This window comes from Piliocolobus tephrosceles, chromosome 12 (assembly GCF_002776525.5).
Source record: "Piliocolobus tephrosceles isolate RC106 chromosome 12, ASM277652v3, whole genome shotgun sequence".
NCBI classification, from domain to species: Eukaryota; Metazoa; Chordata; class Mammalia; order Primates; family Cercopithecidae; genus Piliocolobus; species Piliocolobus tephrosceles.
The window spans coordinates 108,333,314-108,358,568 of NC_045445.1; positions in this window are offsets into that span (position 1 = coordinate 108,333,314).

Here is a 25,255-nt window from a genome sequence, read left to right on the forward strand (position 1 = left end):
AGCACTTTGGGAGGCCGAGGCGGGCAGGTCACCTGAGGTCAGGAGTTGGTAGACCAACCTGGCCAACATGGTGAAACCCTGTCTCTACTAAAAATACAAAAATTAGCTGGGCGTGGTGGCGCTCACCTATAATCCCAGCTACTTGGGAGGTTGAGGCAGGAGAATTGCTTGAACCTGCGAGGCAAAGAAAGAAAAGAGAGAGACTTTGTTAGCATCAGAAATTATGCTTTGAGAGGGATCTTCAGTATTGCTGGAGAAACACTGATTTGTCTTTTAGATATTCACTTCTTGATATTCATGTTAGGACCCTGGGCTAGGCTGACAGTGTATAAATAAATAAGGGCGCTCTAGGAGAGGAGGGAGAGAGCAAGGGAATTTTGGGATGCTGTGGCAGACTGTTGTGTTTATTTTCTTCATCTTCTTATGTAATAGAACCCCTGATTTTTAGTTGGGCATACAGTCACCTAGAATAAAGACAATGTTTCCCAGCTTCTCTTATTGCTAGGTATGGCTACATGACTAAATACTAGCCAATTTTATTTCATGTCCTTAGGTATCCTCTAGGAACTTCCTTAAAAGAGAGCTATGTCATGCCCTTTGCCCTTTTCCTTCATCTCTCCCAATATCCTACCATCTGGAATGCAGATGTAATGGCTGAAGCTCCAGACACCATTTTGGATAATGAGGACAAGGTCACTCCCTAGCTATGGCAGAACAATAAGCTGGATGGAACCAGAATTTCTGTCCCAGTTACTTTTGGTGTGTAACAAACTACTCCAGAGTTGGTGGCTTAAAACAACCATTTTAGGGCTGGCCGTGATAGCTCATGCCTGTAATCCCAGCACTTTGGGAAGCCAAGGTGGGCAGATCACTTAAGGCCAGCTTGAGACCAACTTGGTCAAATGGTGAAACCCCATCTCTACCAAAAATACAAAAATTAGCCAGGCATGGTAGCACACACCTGTAGTCTCAGCTACTCAGGAGGCTGAGGCACAAGAATCACTTCAACATGGGAGGCGGAGGTTGCAATGAGCCGAGATCATGCCACTGCAATCCAGCCTGGGGGACAGAGTGAGCCTCTGTCTCAAAAATCCCAAAGAACCATTTTATTGTGCTCATAGATTTTGTTGAGAAAGGACTCTGGGCAGGGCTTGGCTGGGCAATACTTTTGTTCCTAGTGGTGTTGACTGGTGTCACTCAGTGGTACTCAGCTGACTGAAGGGCTGATCTGGAAGATCCAATACAGCTTCACCTACACATCTGGAGCCTGGAATGAGGATGGCTCAAAGATTAGGACTGTCAACCAGGGCACCCATGCATGGCCTCTCCATGTGGCTTGATGTCATCACAGCATTGTAACCTTAGGGTAGTTGGATCTCTTACCTGGTGGCTCTGAGCCCCAAGCAAGAATGTTCTAGTGAACAAGGTGGAGACCGTACGATCTTTTATGATCCACCCAAAAGTTTTGCAGTATCACTCTACCAAATTCTATTGGCCGAAACAGTCACAAGCTGGCTTAGATTCAACCCAGGAGGGGAATCAGATGCCCCTTCTCCACTTGTGGGCTATCAAGCTTATGATGCAGAAGAGCGTGAGGGACAGGAGACACTGTTGTAGTCAATTCTGGAAAATTCTACCTGCCACAGTCCCTGAAGTTTCATGGAGCACAGCCACAGCTGCCACACCAGCCCCAGACCACCTAGCTTGGGGATTTGGGTGAGAAATACACTTTTGACTCATTTAAGCCACTTTCATTTCTGGTCTTTGTTACTCAGAGCTAAACCCTGTGCTAACTCACAGAGATCTGCTTTGTACAGACTATAAGGGACTCGAAGAGAAAGGTGAAGGACTATTTCACCAGCCCCTGGACTCAGTGTGAGTTAGTGTTTGCCTAAAATAAATCTCCTATTCTAATAATAATGGACAGTACTAATAAGTCCCCACACCCACGGCTCTGCCTAGCCCTTCAAGACCTTGAGTCCAAACTTAAGATGACACCTGTGTATACATTATCTGTATCAATGTATGTGTGTCAGAAAACTATAGGGACATTTCAGAGGTGATAGACAAGAGGGACCTCACTTTCCTTTTCTCTTTTTTTGAGACAGGGTCTTGCTCTGTCACCTAGGCTGGCACGATCATGGCTCACTGCAACCTCGACCTCCTAGGCTGAATCGATCCTCCCACCTCAGCCTCCTGAGTAGCTGGGGCTACAGGACTACAGGCGTGTACCACCGCATCTGGTCAATTTTTGTATTTTTTTGTAGAGATGGAGTTTCGCCATGTTGCCCAGGTTGGTCTTGAACTCCTGGGCTAAAGCGATCTGCCTGCCTCTGCCTCCCAAAGTGCTGGGATTACAGGTGTGAGCCACTGCACCTGGTCAGAGGACCTTGCCTTCTAATTTACGCTCAGGACATCATGTTTGCAGTTCTTGGCTGAGAGAGCCTTGCTCTGAGACTCTTGTGATGAACCTAGGCGTTTGCGGATAAGGGCCCAGGGCTTGCCAATGGTGGCTGTAACTGAGGGAGCTCATGGCACTGGCAGGAGATTAAAAAAATGTTCAGCTTATTATTTGCCTGAGGGCTCAAATTCCAGTGTGAGAGAGAGTGGGGCTCCCCAGGTGGTCAATCCCAGGTACCTGCCGAGGGTGTCATGGGGGGCTCTGAGGCAGGTTAGTTTGGCGGGAGCTGTGGTAGGAACAGGAATGTTCCAGAGTCTTTGCCAGCTAGGGGTTGAGATAAGACATGACTACCAGGTTACCACGGGTGAAGAATATTCCCCTTGACCTGGACTTGGCTTTGGAGCCCAGACCGTACTGGTTGATGAGGTTCCCAGGGATCAGGAGAGAGCGAAGGAGGCTCACCTTGAAGGTTCTGGAGCTGATTGCTGAGTTCAAATCCTCACTTGGCTTTCCCTGGCTGTGTGACCTTGGTCAAGTGGTTTTACTGTGTCCTAGTTTTCCCATCTGTCAAATGGGCCCTGCCTCCTAGAGCTGTTGAGTGAATTGAATGAAACCATGGATGTCTGAATATTTAGCCTGGTGCCTTTGCTGCAGCAGCCAGAGAGCCAGGCAGAGGTGGGGGCGAGTCCATGGGGAGAAGCCTGAGTCAGCTCCTTGAACCCGCTGTCGAGCTGAGCCCAGTTCTCATGACATGGAAGAAGCATAAGAGGGCTAGGCCAACCTCACAAGCATGTTGCAAACCTCTGCTTACCACCCATCTACTAACACTTCATTGATCAAAGCAAGTTACAGGTCCAGGCCCAAAGTTAAGGGGTGGAGAAATGTACAAGAAACTGCAAGATCAATGCCAAGGATTATGTATGGTGAATAATTCAAATGCAGGAAGGGAGAGGAATCAGGGAACAATGGTCCACATAGCACTCCACTCTGTCCAATAGACTGTAAACCATTCACGAAAACAACCGAAATCTACAAGAACCAATCTCCTAAATCCCTAAGTTCCAAAGTGTGTGTATGTGGTGGTTGGGCGGAGGGCAGGGTGAATGGGGAAATTGAGGGGCCCACTGTCCCTCCCCAAGCCCCACAAGCCTCTATCCCTACTCAAGTACCTTGTAACCTGTCACCTTGGGCTCAATAACTATTTGTTGACCAACTGATAAATACAGACTGACATTCACAGGGACAAAGTGAATCCCACTGGGGCTTGGACTGAATGTGAGTCTGTGGATGACCTCCTGCCTGTGACTAATGTAAAGGCCCCATCTCCAGGTTCTATTGCTAGAATTGAGTTTCTGGCACTTCTTTTTGCTTCTTTTTCAACAGCCTCTAATGGGCCCATCTGGTGGCTAGCATCTGAGGCGTACTGTATTCCCTCCATTCCTTCCCACCCAGGTAGGATATCTGGATCTGGCACAAGGCTCCCTCCCCCGTAAGCTCCTGAGCTGTCTGCGCTGTTTCTGGGCTTCCATGTTTGGAGCAGCCAATGGGTAGGTGTGTTTTCAGAGGCTGTTATCTGTGTCAAGACGCCTGGTGCCGTGGGTGACGTGGGTGACGGCAAGATGTGTGTAAGTCATGGTCGGTGCCAAGAGCAGTGGATGATTTAGTTGGGGATGAGATAACGTGTACACCGGATGCTGGAGCAGTGAAACCAGGGTGGTACATGGTTGAGAGGGAGGGAGGGATGGCTGTCTATTGGGGAAACAGCCTCCTCCCAGCCGTCCTTTCGGACCTTCGAAGTCTGGTCAAATACTGATGAAAGCTGCCAAGGATGAATCAGGGGACTTACCCCTCTGCTTCCCGAGGAGGAGAGTCAGGAAGCAGATCAGCAGGAGTGAGAACAAGGCCAGTTTGAGGATCAAAGGGAAGGCTTTGAACCTTAAATCCAGTAGGTGAAGTTTTGCTGGCCAGGGGTCCCATTTGCTTTTATTCTTGTTTTGATTTTGTTTTTATTTATTTATTTACTTTTTTTTTTGAGACAGGATATTGCTCTGTCACCCAGAAGGTGGAGCACTGTGGCATGATCATGGCTCACTGCAGCTTCGACCTCCCAGACTCAAATGATTCTCCCGCCTCAGCCTCCTGAGTAGCTGAAACTACAGAAGCACACCACCACACCTGGCTAATTTTTGTATTTTTAGTAGAGACAGGGTTTCGCCATGTTGGCCAGGATGGTCTCAAACTCCTGACCTCAGGTGATCCACCCGCCTCGGCCTCCCAAAGTGCTGGGATTACAGGTGTGAACCATCGTGCCTGGCCTGTATTAGGTATTATAAGTAATCTAGAGATGATTTAAAGTGTACAGGAGAATGTGCATAAGTTATATGCAAATACTATACTATTTTGTATTAGAGATTTGAGCATCCCGGATTTTGTTATCCAAGGGGTGGGGGTGGGGTGTCCTGGAACCAATCCTTCCATGGATACTGAGGGATGACTGTACTTAGCTTATGGGGATTTTGTGCTGACTGAATGAGATGATTCCTGTAAGTGACAGCACACAGTAAGTGCTTAATAAATACTAGCTCTTGGCCAGGCGCGGTGCTTCACGCCTGTAATCGTAGCACTTTGGAAGGCCGAGGTGGGTGGATAACCTGAGGTCGGATTGTTCAAGACCAGCCTGGCCAACATGGTGAAACCCTGTCTCTACTAAAAACACAAAAAATCAACCAGGCGTGGTGGCATGTGTCTATAGTCCCAGCTACTCAGTAGGCTGAGGCAACAGAATCACAGCAGAGCGACACTCAATCCCAAGAAGAAAAAAGAAAAGAAAGAAAGAAATACTAGCTCTTATTTTCATATTACCATATATCACAATTTAGACCAAACTCTTTAAAAATTTGGAAGCTGGCTTGTTTTCTCACTAATGTTCTACCATGAGCATTTTCCTATATCATTAAATGCTCTTATAGAGCCTCGCTGTAAATGGCTACAGGATTTTGCACTCTATGGATTCATCATAATTTATTTAGCAATGTTCTTATTGCTGGACATTGATTCTGTCCTCAAATTTCTGTTAATATAAATAATATTGCAATGAACATCTTTGTCAGGGGCTCCCTTAACCTTTTTTTCTTGTTATGAAAGTATAATGTAGTCATTATAAAAAAAAATTGAAAAATACAGAAGTATATAAAGAAGAACATTAAAATGATCAGAGAGAGAGAGAGAGAGGAGAGAGACTCTCTCACCAGGAAGAGGGTATTCTAGGCTGGTCTGCAGTCTGTCTTAGAGGCTCTACTCAGTGCCTGGCAGCGTAAACACAGTTAGAGTTAAATAACAACCCGGGACAATATGAGGGACGTCACAGAGCTCCAAGTGATTAATTGCCAACTGAGCACTACAAGTTCCCTAACCAGCAGTGTTTGCTCCAAGTGACCAGCTGGGACATGGAGAGTCTTTAGGGTTTTTAAAGAACACTTTGTTCTGCTGTGTGACAGGTTTTCTAGAGTCTTTACCAGCCAGGAAGCTTTCTTTCCTAGGGACTTTTTGGACAAGGGGAGCTCTAAACATCCTCTATCAGGAGGCCTCTCTCCCTCATCCCCGCTCCTCTAGCCCTAGTCAATTTGGGGGCTACATTAGAAGTTAGAGCTTGCTCTGGCCTCAGCCCATATCCCCAAGTCTCCTCTGAAAGCCCTCAGTATTCCGTACTGCTCAAATGATTTCCCTCACCACACTGAAGGAAGTTCTACAGCAAGCCTAAGAGAGGTGTACCCAAACCAGCGTGGGTTCAGAGGGAAGGGATGGCTTGGAAGAAAGGACTTTGGACCTGTTGGAAGCTCCTGGCAGACTGTCTGCAAAACTGGCTGCCAGCAATTTCTCCTATCCCTGTGTGTGCATGCCACTCTCCTTATCAAAAAGAAGCAAGAGTCTGTTTTCCTTCCCCTTGAGCCCAGGCTGGCCTTGTGACTTGGTCTGGCCAATAGAATGCAATGGAAGTGTTGCCATGTGACTTCTGAGTCTAGGGCTTAAGAGAACTGGCAGCATCTGTCTTTTCTTTCTTGAATAGAATTGCCATGTAAAAAGCCTAGGCTGCCGGGCGCGGTGGCTCAAGCCTGTAATCCCAGCACTTTGGGAGGCCGAGATGGGCGGATCACGAGGTCAGGAGATCGAGACCATCCTGGCTAACACGGTGAAATCCCGTCTCTACTAAAAAACACAAAAAACTAGCCGGGCGAGGTGGCAGGCGCCTGTAGTCCCAGCTACTCGGGAGGCTGAGGCAGGAGAATGGCGTAAACCCGGGAGGTGGAGCTTATAGTGAGCTGAGATCCGGCCACTGCACTCCAGCCTGGGCCACAGAGCGAGACTCTGTCTCAAAAAAAAAAAAAAAAAAAAAAAAAAGAGCCTAGGCTATGCTACTGAAGTCAGAGGCCGAGGGGAAGAGAACAGGAGCAACTCAGTCAATAGGTAACACCAACTGCCAAAAATGTGAATGAGGCCATCTGGGATGTCCCATACCCTGTCAAACTCCTAGCTGACTGCAGTTACATGGCTCCAGCTGCCACATGGAACAGAAGAACCACCCAGCTGAGCCAACCTGACCCTGTAGAATTGTGAGAAAAAGAATCAATTGTTAAGCTGAGTGTGGTGGCTCAGGCCTGTAGTCCCATCTACTTGGGAGGCTGAGGCGGGAGGACCACTTGAGCACAGGAGTTGGAGGCTGCAGTGAGCTATAATCACACTGTTGTTTTAAACCATTAACTTTTGGTGGTACTTCTTAGGCAGCAGTAGAAAAGCAAAACACAGTTATTTCAAATATTTGAAGGGTCATTGGTGGAAGAGAAATGAGCCTTGTTTTTGCAGGCTCCAGGGAGAATAGCAAGAGAGCTGCACCTTTTGGTTCAGTACAGGTAGGAACTCTAAGACATTCAGATCCATCTAAGAAGGGGACCAGGTATGACCTTGTAACACTTCCTGCAGGGCATGAATAAAAAGATGGTGGCTGCTTGTTGGTGTCTTGAGGGGAACCCAGGGGACCAAATTCTTGACACACCGTCCTGCCCTGAGCTTCTTTGGTTCTTTGTAGTCTTTCACATTCATTACATCTACTTCCCCCAAAGGGAACTCTTCACTTTACCACAAGCTCCTGATGGAAGACGTTCCTCCTCTTGTTCCATCTCAGTGGGCTTTTGTCAGCCTAGGCATTTTTCAAAATCACATGCCACATCCTTCAGAAAGCTTTTGGGGTGGGAATATCAGAGGAGGGCTAGGAAAAGAAAATTTTCTTGTGACCTTGGCTTCTTTGGAATATATGACCCTTACATAGTCTGCAGTACCTAGATTGCAAGTACTCTGAAAAGAGAGACTATTTTATTCATTTCTGTATGGCCCAGTGCCCAGCACAGGGCTGATGGTCCAGGCATGATCTGGGTTTGGGCTGAGTCAGGCGAATCACACACCTGGAGGCTGGATCTTACCCTCCTTGCTGTACTGGGCAGGGCTTGGTACCTTCCAAGGGGATCGATCCATCCCTGTATGCGCTTGGAACAGGGAGGTGAGGATAGGGCAACTCCAAGAGGGACCTCAGCAGGCTGTGGCTGGTTTGTCTTTTCTTTTTTCTTTTTTTTCACAATGGAGTTTCACTCTGTCACTCAGGCTGGAGTGCAATGGCACAATCTCGGCTCACTGCAACCTCTGCCTCCCTGGTTCAAGCGATTCTCATGCCTCAGCCTCCCAAGTAGCTGGGATTACAGGCACCTGCCACCACGCCCAGCTAATTTTTGTATTTTTAGTAGATACTGGGTTTTACCATGCTTGCCAGGCTGGTCCCGAACTCCTGACCTCAAGTGATCTGCTTGCCTCGGCCTCCCAAAGTGCTGGGATTACAGGTGTGAGCCACCGCAGCAGGGCTGCCTTGCCTGTTCTTGGTGTCCGTGGGCCCCGGGAGTGTTCAGGGGGGCCTCTGTCAAGCTTGCTGTGGAGCTCAGAGAATCTTCCTTGGAGAAGCAAGATGTGTGTGCATACACACACACACACACACACACACACACACCACACACTCAGCACTCAAGCGCGGAGACTGCCTCAGGGGAGACAGTGTCTGCAGGAACCAGACTCCACAGCCTCCCCAGGGACTCGTCATCGCGTCTCTCATCAGGCGTGTCACTTGTCAGGCGCGGCTCTAGCTCAGCGCAAGTCACTCCCTCACTCATGCTGTAGGAAGGGCCTCTGAGGGGAGTGGGCTCTGCGGAATTTCCAGGCAGGCGCCGCTTGTCTTGTCTTTGGCAATTTCTTGGCCTGGCCCCAGAAACCCTAATGAGCCACGGGTATGAAAAACGGCCACCAAGGTGGTTATCAGAGGTGCCTATGGAGGGATTTGGGTGTCATTCGTGTAAGTTTCAGCAATTCCTGGAGAGTAGCAGGTTTGAGCCGGACTTGCTCTTCCCTTTTTGTACAAAGGAAAGGAAGAAAAAAGAAAAAGGATCTGGGATCAGTCAGGCAGAGATGGGGAGGGGGTGGGCGTGGGGGAGGTCGCCTGGGGGCAATGGCCTTTAGCTTCCAAGGGCTTCAGTCCTGCTCCAAAGGGTCTCTATAGAAGGGGAGCCCCTATAACCACTTTTGGTTTGTGAACCTCTCATCCTAAGTTAGTAGTTAGTAGGAACCTTGTCTTTCTTCCCCAAGCAATTCTACTCCTCCGGCCTCTCACACTGCAATCCCTGCCACAGCTCAGAGCGGCGGAGCCTGTGGCCCAGTCTTCACAGTCAGTCTCTCTGGGTATCTCCATCTCTATTGTCTCTGGTGGAAAGGCCTGGATCTAAGCAAGCACACACTTCTCAATTAGAAATGTAGTGAGCATCTGCCGGATGTAAGCACCGAGTTCTAGAATGTCTCTAGAAAGAGACAGAGCAAATGCATGAACACACGCTGGGCCAGACTGTGCAGCAACACGCTGAGCTGTGATGTGGCATCTGGTGCGACATGTTCTTCCCAGGCTCCCAGCCCAGCCAGTGGAAGCCCCTAACCCCTGCCTCATCCTTTTGATTCCTCTGCTTCCTGACCTGGCCCTCTCTACTCAGGAGTCTCTGGCCATACATGAGGAGCTATTCCTCAGTCAGCCACAGGGTTAGACCCATGAGGGGTGTTTTGGGGCTGGCTCCAGCACACAAGAGCCCAGCCAACTGTGCACAGCTCTTCCTACCTCTGTGTTCAGTAACGACAAGTCTGAAGCTTGGAATTGGCTAGAGTAGGAGGGTTTGCTCTATGGAAACTGGCAAACACTAGAAATTAGGACTTTCCCCCAGAGAGCCAGTTAAACATTTACCAGCATACCACTGGTTAGATCCCACAACACGCAGCCGAGGGGGCACTGCCAATGACCATATCCTCTCCCCAAGGGGGCTGAGACTGCACCTTCGTTGTGAACAGGTGCAGGTCCAGGCACAGGGCAAGCAGACCTCGAGTGGGCCCCTCTGCTCACCACCAAAAACCTTCTCCAGAGGCAGTCTGGTAGGACTATTTACCTAAGCAGTCCTCAGGTATTCCAACCCCCTGGCTGCAAACATTAGTTTTCAGGCTTTTGAGCTGAGACCACAAATCACTTTGCAAGCCAGAGAAAAAGTCTACTTTTTGCCTTGGGCATCTTGGACAGGAAGTCAGGCTGTGGCAAAGAAGGGCATCAAACATCAGGGCACCAGATCATCACGGGAATCAGATGATCACAGTAGCTGTGGAAATAAAGGTTCCTGGTGAATCTACGTCGTTTGCCTAAGATCACTCAGGTGCTGATCAAAGCCCCCATACTGGAATCCCAATCTGTTTACCCTCAATCCAATGCTTGCCTGGTCACAGTGTGGCAGGCAGGTTCCTCGGCACAGGTAAATCCTGGCACCAGTGTGTGCCTACGTGTCCCAAAGCCACAGAGATGGAAAAAGTAAGGCCTGGAGGACTCTTGAGATGACGTGCTCCAGTCCACCTCATTTGCTTGGCCACTGTCTCCAGGACAACTTTGCCCCAACCAGCCCCTAAAGGGTCACAGTGCAAGAGTTGAGCAGCTGAGTTTTGGAGTCAGGCATGCCTAGGCCTGATTTTGAATTCCATCAAGCCCTGGTGGTATGACCTTGTGCAAGTAATTTATCCTCTCTGAGCCCCCATTCTCATCTGTCAAGTGAAGATAATAACGGTGCTTACCTCATGGGACTGCTGGGAGTGTTAGTGAGACAATGTGTGGCAAGTGTTTAACAGGGGACTCAGTAAGGGGAAAGTGTGTGTGTCAGTAATTCTGTGCTGTGCCAGTTGGGTCCTCCAAGAAGCAAATGCTAAGATGGAATTAGACATGCAAGAGGTTTACTGGGGGAAATGCTTATGGAAGATGAAGTGAGGAGGGAGCAGGAGGAGGTGAGGAGGGCCTTCAGGCCAGGAAGCAGGTCTGACTCCTATGAAGGGAGAGGAGAAGGAAGGAGGGGCCCGTAGGGAAAGCTTCACCCCTCAGTGCAGCTCAGAGAGTCTCAGCCAGGTCCATGGGGAGTTCTAGTGTAAAGATCACCCAGAGAAGTGATCTAGCCTGGATTGGCCATATTCAGTCACTGGAAGTGCATGGCCTTGCCCTAAAAGCTGAGGCAGAGCCTGTAGGCACTCATGGCTGGAGGTTGTCAACTAATTGCACTTCTTGCAGAAAGTTCTGTGTGCAAGAGAGATCTGAGCAACGATCTCTGAGACCACCATGGTCCCTTCCAAGCTTCCTTGTAGAGTTCCCTTCTCATGCAAATGGGTAAACAAAAGGCCTCAAAGCTGAACAGGTTCAACTTCAACAGATTGAAGGTAAAATGCATGGCCCCCAAGGCAAGCCCTTTTCCTCTGGGCCTCACTCTGCCCCCAGCCTGGTTCCTGGTAGCCCTCCTTCTCTCACCCCTTCTCCCAGTCTGCATTTCTTCCTGCTCATTGTCAATGCATGTCTGAGTTTTTGCTCATGATGTCTTTCTCCCCGGAATAATCTCCCGACTTGCTCACCTGGTAAACTCATTTTGTCTTTTCAGATCCCCTGGAAATGTCACCTTCTTTGTGAAGCCTTTACCAACCCCCAGCTCCCACCCACCCACTGGGTCCTCCACTGAAGCATCTGTCACTTACTTGTTTAGCTACAGTTTCCCCCTTAGGGCTTTTCTTCGACAAATATTTACTGACCACCCATCACGTGCCTGGCACAAGCACAGGAATGTGATGATGGGCATGGGAGCTTGGCTTCTACCCTCACAGGACAACCAGTCTGCAGAGAAGCCTGGTAATTAAACAGGCAATGGCAAGAAACTGACATGTACAGTCCCAGAGATTGTTTAGAGCACCACGGGGACACATGGCAAAGACAACCAATCTCTTCTAGGATGGGGGTGTCCGGTAGGGCTTCCTGGAAAAAGTAACTTTTTACCTTGACGCTTCCAAGGTGATCAGAATTCATTATGTGGGGAGGGGCTGGGAAGGTGGGGAAGAAAACGACATTCACAAAGACCTAGGGCATGGACAAGGTGTGGGTGTGGAGGAAGAGGCAGTGGCGACAAATCCATGAAGAAGTTTGGCTGTGAAGGACCAGAGAAAAATGCAGTGGGGGTGGAGTGGGAGGTAGCAGGAGATGAGAGAGAAGGACTTGTGAATGGCTGGTTGATGGGGAGGGTGAAGCCGAGGACCTGGGAGAGGGCAAGACTAATCTCTGGAGTTGCACTGTACCATACAGTAGCCACTAGCCACGTTCAACTACCTAAATGAACTAAGATAAAATAATTTATCTCCTTGGTGGTACTGGACACATTTTAAGTGTTCAGTAGTCACAGGTGGCTAGTGGTTACTCTATTGGACAGCACAGAGATGGAACAGTTCCATCACTGCAACTGTTGTGCAGTGCTGCCCTAGAGTTTGAGCGGCTAGCACCCGGAGCCCAAGAGTGGGATTGGCCTCAAGATGGGTGGAAAGACACCTGGAACCAGAGGGTAGGCAGACAAGATGCTGTGGACAGACGTGTGATGGCAACATGCTGGGGTGGGGGAGGTCATGGTTTCTGTGAAGCGGGGTGTGGGGATGAAGTCAGCTGAGTGGAGAATGAGGGAAGCAACTGTGTGTCGAGAGCTGAGCAGGAAGATGCAGGATTCGCAGGGCTGGTGGTGGTGCTACCGCTTAGCAAGGCTGAGTGATTTCCTCCTGCTGGGCTGGGCCTCCCAGGAGCAAGCCCAGAGGAGGGCAGGAGGGCCTGTTGGATTTATAGTGGGCTGATGTTTATCCAGGCTGTGCTATTGGGACGGGGGAGCTGAGGATCCTCAAAAAGGTGGCTGCAGGGATGGAGCACAGAGCTTAGAGCCTCAGAAAAGAGTTCACGTTGTGTACTGTGACAAGGAGGTTCGTGGTGTGCCCAGGTAATAGAGGACTGAAGACAAGTCAGTGGAATGGGGGGATTCAGCTCTCTGTTGGGTAGCAAACTACCCCAAAACTAAGTGACTTACATCAACGTTTAGTTTGTTCATGAATCTGCTACTTGGCTGTACTCAGCAGGGATAATTTGTGCTTCATTCAGTGTCAGCTGGGTAGCTTGAATGGTTATGCAACTTGGTATCAACTGGGGTGGCTCAAAGGCCGGGATTGGAATCATTTGAAGGCTTGCTCTTTCACCTATCTGATGGTTGGTGCTAGGTGGTGGCTAGGACATTAGCTAGGGCTATTGACTGGAACACCTACACTTGGCCTCTACGTGTGGTCTGGGCTTCCTTACAACATGGTGGCTGGGTTACAAGGGTGCCAGTCCCAAGAGAAAAAGAGAGCAGGAAGCCATGTAATCATTTATGACTTAGACTAGGATGCATGTGGCCACATTCTGTTCATGGAGGCAGTCACAAAGGCCCACCCAGGTTCAAGTGGAGGGGAAACAGACTTCTCTTGAAGGGGGTAGAGGCACAGTGCTGGAATAGCATGTGGGACCAGAAACATTGCTGTGGCCATTATTTGGAAAACACAATGTGCCACAGAGCCCAATAAGTGAAAAGTCAAAGTCTTATCCTCTCTCAGGAGAGGAGAGGAAGAGGTTTCACCAGATTCAAATTGCTTCAATTTGTTCATGCAACTAATATTTACTGAGCACCTATTATGTTCCAAGTTCTGTTTTAGGTGCTGAGGATACAAGATGGATAAAAATCCCAGTCCTTGTGGAGATGACATAGCAGTGGGGGAAGAATCACAATAAACAAACAAGCAAGTGTTGGCTGAGTGTGGTGGCTCATGCCTGTAATCCCAGCACTTTGGGAGGCCGAGGCGGGTGGATCACCTGAGGTCAGGAGTTTGAGACCAGCCTGGACAACATGGAGAAACCCCGTCTCTACTACAAATACAAAAATTAGCCCGGCGTGGTGGCGGGTGCCTGTAATCCCAGCTACTTGGGAGGTTGAAGCAGGAGAACCCGGGAGAAGGAGGTTGCAGTGAGCTGAGATCGCGCCATTGCACTTCAGCCTGGGCGACAAGAGCAAAACTCCGTCTCAAAAAACAAACAAACAAAAAAAACCAAGCAAATGTTTATTATGTTAGGTGATGCTAAATGTTATGCAGAAATCACAGCCAACAACAGAAAGTGAGCAGATGAAGGAAGGCGGGTAGGTGGAGCAGCTTGGGCTTCCCAGGATCTGCTCTCCGCAGCGTGGAAGGAGGAAAGTCTGCAAACTGAAGGAAGGAGTGGGAAGATCTGACCATTCCTTTTAATGTTGTATCCCAGCAGCCTAGCTTGTAGAGCTGGATAAACTTCTGCAAGGTGTAAGAAAAAGGGTCCTTCAGGCACTGAGTCCTTGCCCAAGGTCACCAGCTAGTTAGAAGCAGTGCACGAAGGGCCTGCAAAACAGAGGGCACATTTCACCCCTGGCATAGGAGGACTAGTGCATCCTGTCCAGTTTCTAAGCTAAACATTCCAGAGGGCTTCTTGGAAACTGGTGCCCCCAGGGAGTGTGTCTGTGCTCGCAAGATTCTGTACCTTCAGAAAGCCGAAGGGTCCCAGTTGGAGCCAGTCCGAGATGGAGCGGGCTCAGGAAGGAAAGAACGTGGGGATTTAATTGGACTCAGCGAACCCTTCCCGGACCAGCCGGTGTAAACTCTCGCAGGCTGTCGCCTGTGCCCGGTTCTCCGCCTGGCCTGGGGCGCTTGGCAGAAACGCGGTCACGGAGAAGGGGTGAGGGTGGCAATCCGGGGTCTGCCCTCCCCTACACCTCCCTGCTAACCCACCCTGGCTGAAAGGCCACGGGGACCAGGCTGCTGGGCATAGTGTGAGGACAAGAAGGGATGGAGGGCTCGGGACGGCGGGGACACGCGGGGGAGGTGTTTGGCGACGGGGGGTAGGAGTGTTCCGAGAGGGGAGCTCGGGCGCGGGGGCCCGGGAAGGAGCTTGGGGTTGGAGTGTCTGGGGTGGGGGTAGGCCGGAGAAGGGGTGGTGTCACGGAGTGGCGGGGTGGGGAACCCCCCAGGCGAGGCTGCGGCCGCGGGGGGGGGCGTTGGGGGGGGCGGGGATTGGGGCCCCCGAGGCATCTCTGACCACAAAGGGCCGGGGAGCGCGGCCCGGCGGTCTCAGCGAGGCGTATTGATCGAAGGGCGGGCGCAGCGAACGCGCCGAGAGCGGCTCCATCCATTAGGGCCGCTGTTCGCCTCCAATTAGAAAAAAAATCATTACTCAGCAGCCAGCAGCGGCCTGCGCGCCGCCTGGGACCGCCTGTGAGCTAGCGAGCCAGCGAGGGAATGGCGGGCCTCCCCCACCCCCGCGCTCCCACCCTCAGCCCCCGGCGCCCCGCCTCCCTCGGCCCTAATGACAACTATTAGAACTGCCTCCCCGCACCCACCGCCCGGCGAGCACAAAAGCGCGAGATTCATTTGGTAATCGGGGTAATTACAGCGGGGCGCGGGGGCGCACGCGGCGATGGCGGGCGCGCTGGCGGAATGCTAAGGGGCCGGGCGCGCCGCCCGCTCCCACCCTGCCGCCCTCCCCGCCCGGCGTAGCCCAGGCGGCGCCCGGGGCCGCGTCTCTCCTCGCCTAGGCCCTCCCCGCTGCCGTCGCGGCAAGGGGCCTGCCCCGGGGCTCCCGGGAGCGGGAGGAGAAGCCCCCCGCCCCCCGCCACGGGCCCTCTCGCCCTAGCCCTCGGCAGCGCGGCCCGCGGCGCCCCGGACAAGATTTGCCACGTACTGGAGCCGCAGAACCCCTCGGAGGTCCGGCCGCATAATAAATACCGAGTGCAGTGTATTTACTCTGCGGCCCCCGGTTAATTTACAAACCCGCTCCGCGCCGTGCGCCCTCCCCTGCGCGCGCCCTGGCCTTGCGTTCCTATTTACGGGCGCGAGGCGCAGTCCCTCGAGAGGGCTTTTTTCTTTTTCTTTCTTTTCTTCTTCTTCTTATTTTTTTTCTTTTTTTTTTTTGAGCTTTAGGATGGATGCAACGTGTCATTAAACCTGAAAGGAACTGTTACTTATCAGTAATGGTGTTTTCCACAGGCCTTTTTCCTCACCTGTGCGGGCACAGGTACCACCTGGGTGGTGGATGCGGGGCGGGGGTGCCAGGAGGCCTGGGTGGGGATAAACTGTGTGCGGGCCTAGCCGGAGGTGGCCGGGGCACCGCTGAAGGCACCCTCTCCAAGCTCCGGGAACCCGAGGGCCTCTCCTCCACTTGGAGGCACGGTGCTGCACCCCCGTTGGGGGAGGGGGTTCCCCTTGCAGAGCTGCCTAGAACAGCAGTGTGTTAGGAGACGCCTCCGAAGAGCCTCCTCCTCCTTAGCTGGCAAGAAACGCAGACTCTCGGCAGTGTCATTCTTGCAGCAGAAAGGCCCTGTGTGACTGCAGCACTCGGAGCAGCCGCCTTATCTGGGGCGGTTTCCCATCTGCCTCCCTGGGCCCAGGATTGCCTTTCTGCACAGGACTTATCTTGTCGGGAAGCAGAGCTGTGTGCTAGAGGCAGGCCCAGCAAATGGAATGCTCACTCGGTCTTGTGTTCTTAATGACCCATAACAGAGTCCTCAGAGGTGAAAAACAAAACCCTCCACCCCCTTAACCCTTTCTGTGCGCATCCTGGTCTGGGAGAGTTCTTAATCCTGCTGCGCCGTTACACGAACTCCTCTCTGGATTTTATCCTGCGGCTGCCCGGTCCAACTCAGCCTCACCGGGCCGACTTTCGTCTGGCCTCCTACCGCGGACTGGGGTGGGGAGGCGGAGCCCTGCAAGAGCTTGAAGTAGGGGCTGCAAATCCCTGAAAGAGTGGGCAAAATTCTGCGTAGGTATGCATTTTTCCGAGGGGAGAGTTCTTAAAGGGATCTGAGACAGCCCCAAAGGTTAAGAACCACCTACCAGCCATTTGACCTTGTTGAAGTCTGATCTTGGAGCCCAGCTTCATTATCAGAAAGAACGAGAATACCCCAAAGCGGTCGTTGTGATTAAAATAGTGAGATAATGCTTTAATATTTGTAAACTGTACAGGCTTCTTCAAAGATAAATTGTTAATGATGCCAAAGATGGCTGTGTGTGTGTGTGCGTGTGTGCACGTGTGAGTGCACGTAGTTGTGAGGTGATAGTGCAGGGGAAGTGTCCGGGGAGTCACTGGGATTATATTCTTTGTCCTGAGACCCCCCCCCCCCCCCGCCCCTCACCATTTCTCCCTTCCTCAGGACCAAGTGGGGTTGATCTGGAATGTTGCACCTCCCTTTTTAGAATCAGGAAGGCTGGGTGGGGGACATGGGCAGCAAGATCTTCCTGCTGAAGCCCCTCTGCTCCTCAGGAGACCCATGGCCCCCTTGGGCACACAGTAGCCATCTGCACGGAGTGGTGCCTACCACATCTTTGTGGAATAATGGAATCCATGACTGGATAGCTCAGTGGTCTCACGCCAGGCCCTTCTGTACTTGCAAGTAGAAAAGGACTCTGGACCATTTCCAACTGGAATGTGTCTGTCTCTGGTGGTGGAGGCCCTTTGGTATCTTTTTTGATTCCATGTCTACCTTCTAGGAGCTTAAAGACTGAAATAACCAGAATCCAGGGTGTCATCCACACACTAAGAAGCTACAACAGAGAAAAGTTTGACTGAGGTCATGAGACCAGGGTTCAGAGTTCCCCTCGCTGATACCGCCTTGCCCCCACACAAAAAAACAATCGCGGCCATGCAAGGGCACTTCTCAGACCTCCCTTCAGCGGAAAAGTTTCCGGGAGAAGTGTCTTGGTCTGCTACCCTCTGGCTATGGTACTTTCGGGATCTGCTGCAGCATTCTTGCTGAGGCCACACTCCCCAGGCTGTTCCCGCAGGATGACAGAGCATAGCAGGGTGATTAGAGCTGGGTCATTACTGCCTGACACGGAAAGTTTCTGGTGGGCAGTCTGTGCTCTGGGTCTCCCCATCAGCCTGGATGAGACTTTCTCAGAGCTGCGCTGCTGGCTGAGGCTCTGTCTACCCACCCCTCCTTCCTTCCCCTCTCCTTCCGCAGGGATCAGACCTGCCTGCTGGTCTGAAGCCCCCTCACCCCTGCTCCCTCCCCCTTTATCCTTCTTAGAAATCTCCCCCAATACATCTCTCACATTTATTCTCTCTTGGTGTCGGCTACCTGGAGAACTCAAATTGCTGCAGGGACCAACAAGCAGACTCCCTTGCCCTCCGGTATTTTAGGCAGGACCCTTGTGTGCGCAGGAGCTTGTAAAGAGCCAAGGGTGGAGCTAGGAGCCCTCAGCTACTCCTTTACCCCGTTCCAGAAGGTTCCAGGCCCTAGACACTCCCGTGTACCCATCTAGGGCTAGGTGGCCAGCTGTCACACTCTGACAGTAATGCTGCTCATGACTTATATTTATTCTTCAAGTTGCTCCTGGGTATATTAGGGCCCATCTCTGCCCAGGTCCCTTGCCAGCAAAAAGGCTGGCTCTTACCCACCAGCTTGCCCTGTTGCTCTGGGAAGTCAGTCCCACGGCCAGACCGCCCTCTTTTCACACGACCATTCTGAGCACCAATGTGATAGCCAAATGCCAACCCTGCAGATCTGTACATGGAATCAGAGGCTCTGCAGACTGACTTCTAAAGGTGCATGGGTGGGGCAAGCCAGGAGACTGGGGAGCCCTGCTCAGTCAGAGACACAGATGACAGACACCAAATCAGATGGAGGAGAAAAAGCATCACTGGAAAACAAAGGAAATGCTAGAGTCCGCTGCTGCTCGAGAAAAAGCAGTCATCAGCCCAAAGATGGATGAAGTGGAGGGCTGTTTTTTAAAAGGCGGGGGCAGAGGTCATTAGCTTGAAGAATGTGTCATATTTGACATCAGGAGGGTGGTTATGTGAGGCTGGAAAGCAAAGTCTGGTCCGTTCCCTCTCTGGCCAGGGAGATACTATTCGCTGGGGAGAAAGGACAGACCCTCAACTAGGGGAGAGTGGCATGGAGGAATGTGTCCTCCAACCTTTCTAGAAGACAATAAATCTGTGAATTCTTACTTCTCACTGGCAGGGCTGAAGGCTCATGGGACTGAGGCCAGCATCCAGTGGTGGCCTGGGCTGTAGAACTTCAGAAACAGCTAGTGCTAGCCCTGTAGGCGAATTGTTAAACTTTACTTGGCAGCACTAGGCTGTAGCTTCATGGACAGGGGTTTTGGGAACGGTGCCTTTGGTCATAGGGAGTCAGGGTTATCTACAAACCCTCCTGTTTCTGGGAAACCAGCCTGAAGTCCTCATGCCCTCTGCAGCCGGAGGCCACTGGGCGCTGTGGTTCTGCCAGCTTTGGGGTGAGCAGAGGCAGAGACAATGAGGGAGAAACTCTATGAGGACAACGCCTGCCCAGCCTTAAACATCGCTTACAGATGGAAGGATGCAAACAGCAGCATGCCAAGCCTTCAGAGAGCTGGGAGCTCTGCCTCTGATTCAGGGCAGCTCTGATTCAGAGCTCTGAGTGTGTTGTCACCCGGTGTCCTCAGGATGAAAGGCCTGCTTGGGGGGCTCCTCTAGTCCATCCCTCCCGGCTCCACCACCTCAAACTCTGCCTTCCAGCAGCAACTTCTTCCAGTTCTCCGGGCTTTGCGAGGCTTTTGCTGGGGCTGTACCCTCAAACCTAAAACCCTCTCCTATCTGACTCCTACTCATCCTTTCGCTTTCAGCTTAAGCTCCAGGAAGTATGGGCAACCCCCACAGTAAACAAAGCCAAATGTTTTCTTTATCTGGAGCCTTTACTATGCTAATGTACATTGTGAATCTTCCGGAGGTTGGTGGGTGGGGGGCAGAGGAGAGGCCGCCAATCTTTCCAGAAGTGTTTGGCCACAAGAGCCTCCTACAACCCACATCTATTAACCCTCTCCCAGAACGAGGTGAGGAGGAGGAGCTTGGGAAATGCTCCTCCAAGAGAAGCAGAGAGGAGTCAAAACCCCTCTTGGGGGGAGGTACAGTCCCTTCTGCCCTCCTGGACCCTGTGGATAAACTTATCCCCTGGAAGGAGAAACCAGAATAGCAGCCCAATCTCTTGTTAATGCAGCTGCAGGGTCAGATCCAAGTTTGGGGGCCTAAAACTGACATGAATTTTGGCACCTTCTTGAAGAAAAACAGTGCAGTGGTCCAAATGATAACTGCTAGGACCCTACCAGGGCTTTGGAAGGGGACTGTGAGAGTCAAGGCCCTGAACTTTAAGCTTTATTAGCCTCGAGGTAAAGTCCACACCTGTGCTAAGAGGCTTAATTCTGGACATAGGTGTAGCTAAGACATATCCCTGTCCACATCATGTTTAGATCAAGTGGACGGTCTTGGATGGCTCTCCTTTGACTCTGGTGTAGCTCTGCCAGGCTCTGGCTGGTCTGCCTGCCTCTAGGCCCACAGTCAGCCTGTGGTTTGTTCTACTGGGCCAGCCATGCAGGTGAGTGGTCTCTGGCACATCCCCTTCAAGCCAGCAGACTGGTAGGAGCAGCACCATATTGGCTGGGCAGATCTATTTGCCCTCCCCCAACCCCATCCACTTTCTGTGCCCAGGAGGCTGATCCTTGATCCTTGTGGACTGGATCCCTTGGGCTGCCTTTGATCACTGGCTTCTGGTTGGCTTGGCCAATGGGAGGCAGGTAGGAGGAGTCAGAGGTTGGGTATTTATTTTCACAGCTGGGCTGCCCTTTTGGTGGTGGCTGCATTCCTCGTCCCATAGCAGCCCTCACCTACAGCTCTTTCCAGGTTCTGCTAACAGCCCCCACCCCTGGTCCCCTCAGTCCAGGGAGTGGTGGCAGCTTCCCACTGTTGCTAGTCCCAGGGTACTTCCCTATCCCTTGTGGTTTCTGTAATCTGCCCACAACTCTGTAAACAGTCCCTTTACTAAACTCTTGTCAATTAACCTTCTTGCTGAGTCTTCCATCCATTGCTACCGGGGCCCTGACTCACAGCACAAGTGGTACTCATGGGCAGTCCCTAAGTCATCCCACCAATTGCAGACAAGATATACTGAGTTCCCCACTGGTCAATTTGAATATGCAAATGTTAGGCACCTGTCCCTCGGGGTAAGCTTTCCACAGCAGTCTAGAGCCTGGCAGTGGACTCCCTGACTCACCCATCTGCACTGTGGCACTTAGCACTAAGCTGTGTGTGGGGGCTCCTCCTTCTTCAGTGTTCAGATTAGGTTATAGGAAGAACATAACCCCCTCCTCCCCCAACTTTCTGTGTTGTTTTAGGTGAGAGTGGACATTATAATTTTGGGGAATGTGATAGAACTGCCCAGAGTACATGAAATCAGCCATATAAATTATTGAACTTAAATGATGGTTCCAGTGATGTGCTAGTAAATGTTTAACAACTGGCTCCCTGCCCCCCAAGCTCTGGTAGTATCTGCTGATTTCCATGATGCAAATACTCCTACCACAGCCAGTCTCAAGCTGCCCACGTGATGGTGCTGACCATGGAGTTGAACAGACACGGGCACACTGTTACATAGTATTTCTTTCTTTCTGTCTGTCTTTTTTTTGTTTTTGTTTTTGAGACGGAGTCTCACTCTCTCACCCAGGCTGGAGTGCAATGGTGTGGTCTCGGCTCACTGCAACCTCCGCCTACTGGGTTCAAGCGATTCTCCTGCCTCAACCTCTTGAGTAGCTGGGACTACAGGTGCCTGCTACCACACCCGGCTAATTTTTGTATTTTTATTAGAGACGGGGTTTCACTATGTTGGCCAGGCTGGTCTTGAACTCCTGACCTCGTGATCTGCCTGCCTCGGCCTTCCAAAGTGCTGTGATTACAGGCGTGAGCCACTGCGCCCTGCCTTTTACATAGTATTTCTACCACACAGTCATGAAAGAGTCGATAACCTCATGAGAGTAAATAATAGTAAACTAGCAAAGCAGTCAGGAAAGTGTGAGTTTTCAGTATTTATTACCTTTGTTTTAAATATGACTCCATTTTAAATTTTAATTATTTTAATTATAATTCTATTTTTTATTTTACTTCTTTTAATTTTTATTAATGGCTATGCTTAGTAACCAGTTGGCAAAAATCCCTGAAAATTTGATGATCTGATCTCACACACCAGTACCCTTTGGCTCCAGCACACCATGGAAGGGTTCTACTGGCTCTGTGGCAATGGAAAGAAAAATCAGTTTTCAAGAGAGAAAACAAAAACAAAGAAAAGCTACGAGTATTTCAATTGCGCCACCTTGTGGCGCCACCTAACAGTACTATGCCCCCATGACCCATTTTGGTCATGCTCCCCCCATTTTGGTCATGCTGTGTCTCTATCTGGGGTGCCCAAACATCCTGGTTTGCCTGGAACACCTCCTTGTTTATACCTACTACCCTGGTTTAACGGTAAGAACACCCCTTTTACTTTCTCAAAAGTGTCCTAGTTTGAACAATAAATGATATGGTTACCTAACCTATACCCCAGTAGACTATAACTAGCTTGAGGGTAGGGGCTGCCTTGTTTACCATCACATCCCTCAGACCAGGGAGGCATTCAACCAGTATTTGTGAAAAGAGCAGTGAAAGTTAAGGCTGCAGAAACAGTTTCCCTGCCTTGTTGGTTACACTGATAACCACTGGGATTTGGAAATCTTTACGCTGTGCAGAGATTTTTAGTGTAATGTGATTGGCCCTGTAATCCCTGACCTCGTCGTCCCCATGCACAAAAAGCCAGGCTGATAGACGTCAGAGCCTCGTCTCCCAGGGAGCGTGCGGCAGCCAGAGGGTGTTGGTCTGGCCATCTGGTGCAGGAACAGTCGAGCAGTGTGGGAGCCCAGCTGGCACGGGAATCCTTGGCTGTCCCCGGCAAACAGCATGGGGAGGAGAGCTGTGGGATCAATAGTAATTTCCTTCAGAAGAACGGCGATGTAGTGCAGTTGGCAATGGCATTGGGCTTTCCCTGGCACGGAGGCTTCTAAATGCGCTTGGCCCTCTTAGCTAGGAAGTGGACTTACAGCAGAACACTGGGCAGGGAAGGGAACAAGGACAGGACTTTCTTGGCTTGAGCCCAAGAGAGGTTGCCAGGTTGGCTGTGGGAGCAAGCTTTCTCTGTGCTTGTATGTCATCGGCAGAAGCAACGTAGACACTTTGAGGCACTGATAGAGAGGAAATTGTGGAAGCTGGAACATTCCCGTGGGCCTGCTGGCACCTCCCATGCAACATCCATCTACTCAGCACCTAAGGGAGGCTTCTTTGTGCCGGGAACAGGTGGTAAAGGTGATCTCCATTTCTCACTGTCTAGAGATGGAGGGTAAGGAGTTATATGACATTTTTGAAGCAGGGCCATCATTGTGGATGGAAATAATGGCTAGTCTAGGGGCTCAGGGAGTGTCTAGGAGTTCAGAAAGAATGAGCCAGGCTTGAGCTGCCAAACGAAGCATGAGCAGGAGTTTTGTTGGACAAGATGGTGGATGCATGGGCACACCACATAAGTACCCCCTTCAAAAGTTTAGGTGGGGACCGCTGCCCACTTGGACTTGTCCTTAGCTGATAGGAACTGGCTGAGCTGCCTTGTCCAAGGGAGTACCCTGCCACCTTCTGGGAGGGCAACTCATTCAATGACTAGTTTATAGGCAGGAGAGACTATGCAAGGGTTCACCCCCTTGCCTCAGTTCAGGACATCTCTGAAGGGCCATCCCAGCCCCAGAACTTTCCTTGGGGTTGTCTGCGGCCTCTGTTGCAACTGCACAGAGAAATTCAGCTTCTCCCTCTGCCCTATACTGCAGCCCTTCCTCCCTCACAGGCATTGTTCCTGAGAGCAGCCTCCAATCAGGATCCTATACACCAGTCACCATCTCAGGGTCCATCTCCTACGAAGCCTGGCATAAGCCAGGGAGGGAGGGCTAGCTCTTCTCGGGGAGACAAGCAGTCTGCAAATTGTGGCCTGGAGGGTGGGCAAGCTGAGCAGGAGGGAGTGTCCATTCCTGAGGACCAAGCACAGGATGAAAAAAAAAATCATCCTGAGAAGGAGATTCTTAATTCTTAAATTTTGGTGGTCAGGGAAGATTCATGGCATAAAGGTCTTGCGTTCCTGTGCTTGTGACTGAGGTGTGCCCTGTGGCATTTCTTAATAGAATTTATATGTTCCTGCATCAGATCAAGTTTTCTCCCAGCCTACTTTCTTAAGTTGCTCCTGTGCCCCAGTTTGGGCTGGAAAAGTGAGGAAGGGCAAGCGCTTTGGAAGCAGGTAGGCGTGTTCGCGTCCCTCACTTCCTAGTGGTAGAACTATGGGCAGATTCCTTTACCCTTCCCAGCCTATTTCCTCCCCACCTCACCTCATGTGAGATGGGGATAATGAGATAATGCCTATAAACACTTAGCACGGGGCCAGGCATGTAGTAAGCACTCAACAGACACCTTTATTTTTATTCCTGCCATTTTTGCTTCCTTTGCTCAAATTTGCACTCTTTTATCACAGATGCTTGGTGAGGCTGGGTGCAGTGGCTCACATCTGTAATCCCAAGACTTTGGGAGGCTGAGGCCGGTGGATCACTTGAGCTTAGGAGTTGGAGACCAACCTGGCCAACATGGCAAAACCCCATCTCTATGAAAAATACAAAAATTAGGTGGGTGTGGTGGCATGCACCTGCAATCCCAACTACTCAGGAGGCTGAGGGAGAGAATCGCTTGAACCTGGGAGGCAGATGTTGCAGTGAGCTGAGATCACGCTGCTGCACTCTAGTCTGGGAAAAAGAGCGAGTCTGTTACAAAAAAAAAAAAAAAAAAAGGAATGCTTGGTGAGTATCCATTTGGTGTGTGGGTAGGGGGAGGTGGGGGAAAGTGGCTGCGCAGTGGGGAGTGTTGATGGTTTTTTGATAGTTTTGATAGGAGCAGAATATATAAACAGACCTTCACTTGAGTCCTTTAGAGATTCAGTCTAAAGCTATCCCACATATGGGACAGCCTAACAGAAGACACAAACTTGCCTTCATCTCCTCCATTGATCAGAGGGGGAAAATGAGGTCTGGAGGGGAACTGATGCCTACGGTTACCAAGTGACATCTGGAGACCCTGAGCCCCGGTCTTCCAGTGCCCCAGCCCTTGGCCCACCTGGTCTCCCCAGAAGGGACAGAAGAAGGCAACTGCTTTGGGGTGTGAGCAGAGCTGCCTCCTGGAGCCTCAAGCTCCAGCCCCTGCTCCTGTTTGTTCCCAAGCTCACCAGAAGGGCACCTCCCTCCTCCCCACTGATGTCAGCCGATGACGTCTGGGCTGCATTCAGGCCATGCTGTCATTTGTCCCATGCTCATTCAGCTGATTAAAAGTCATCAATTGTTTTTTAAGCCACCAGCAGGCGAGCCACCAGGCGCCATTTGTTATTGCTCGGCCATGCTGTGAGATGCTGTTTAAACTCACTGAGCAAAGCTTTCGGAAACCAGAGGCCAAAAGCATTTTTGGAGGAAAGAAAATAGGAGAGAAATGAGTGGGCC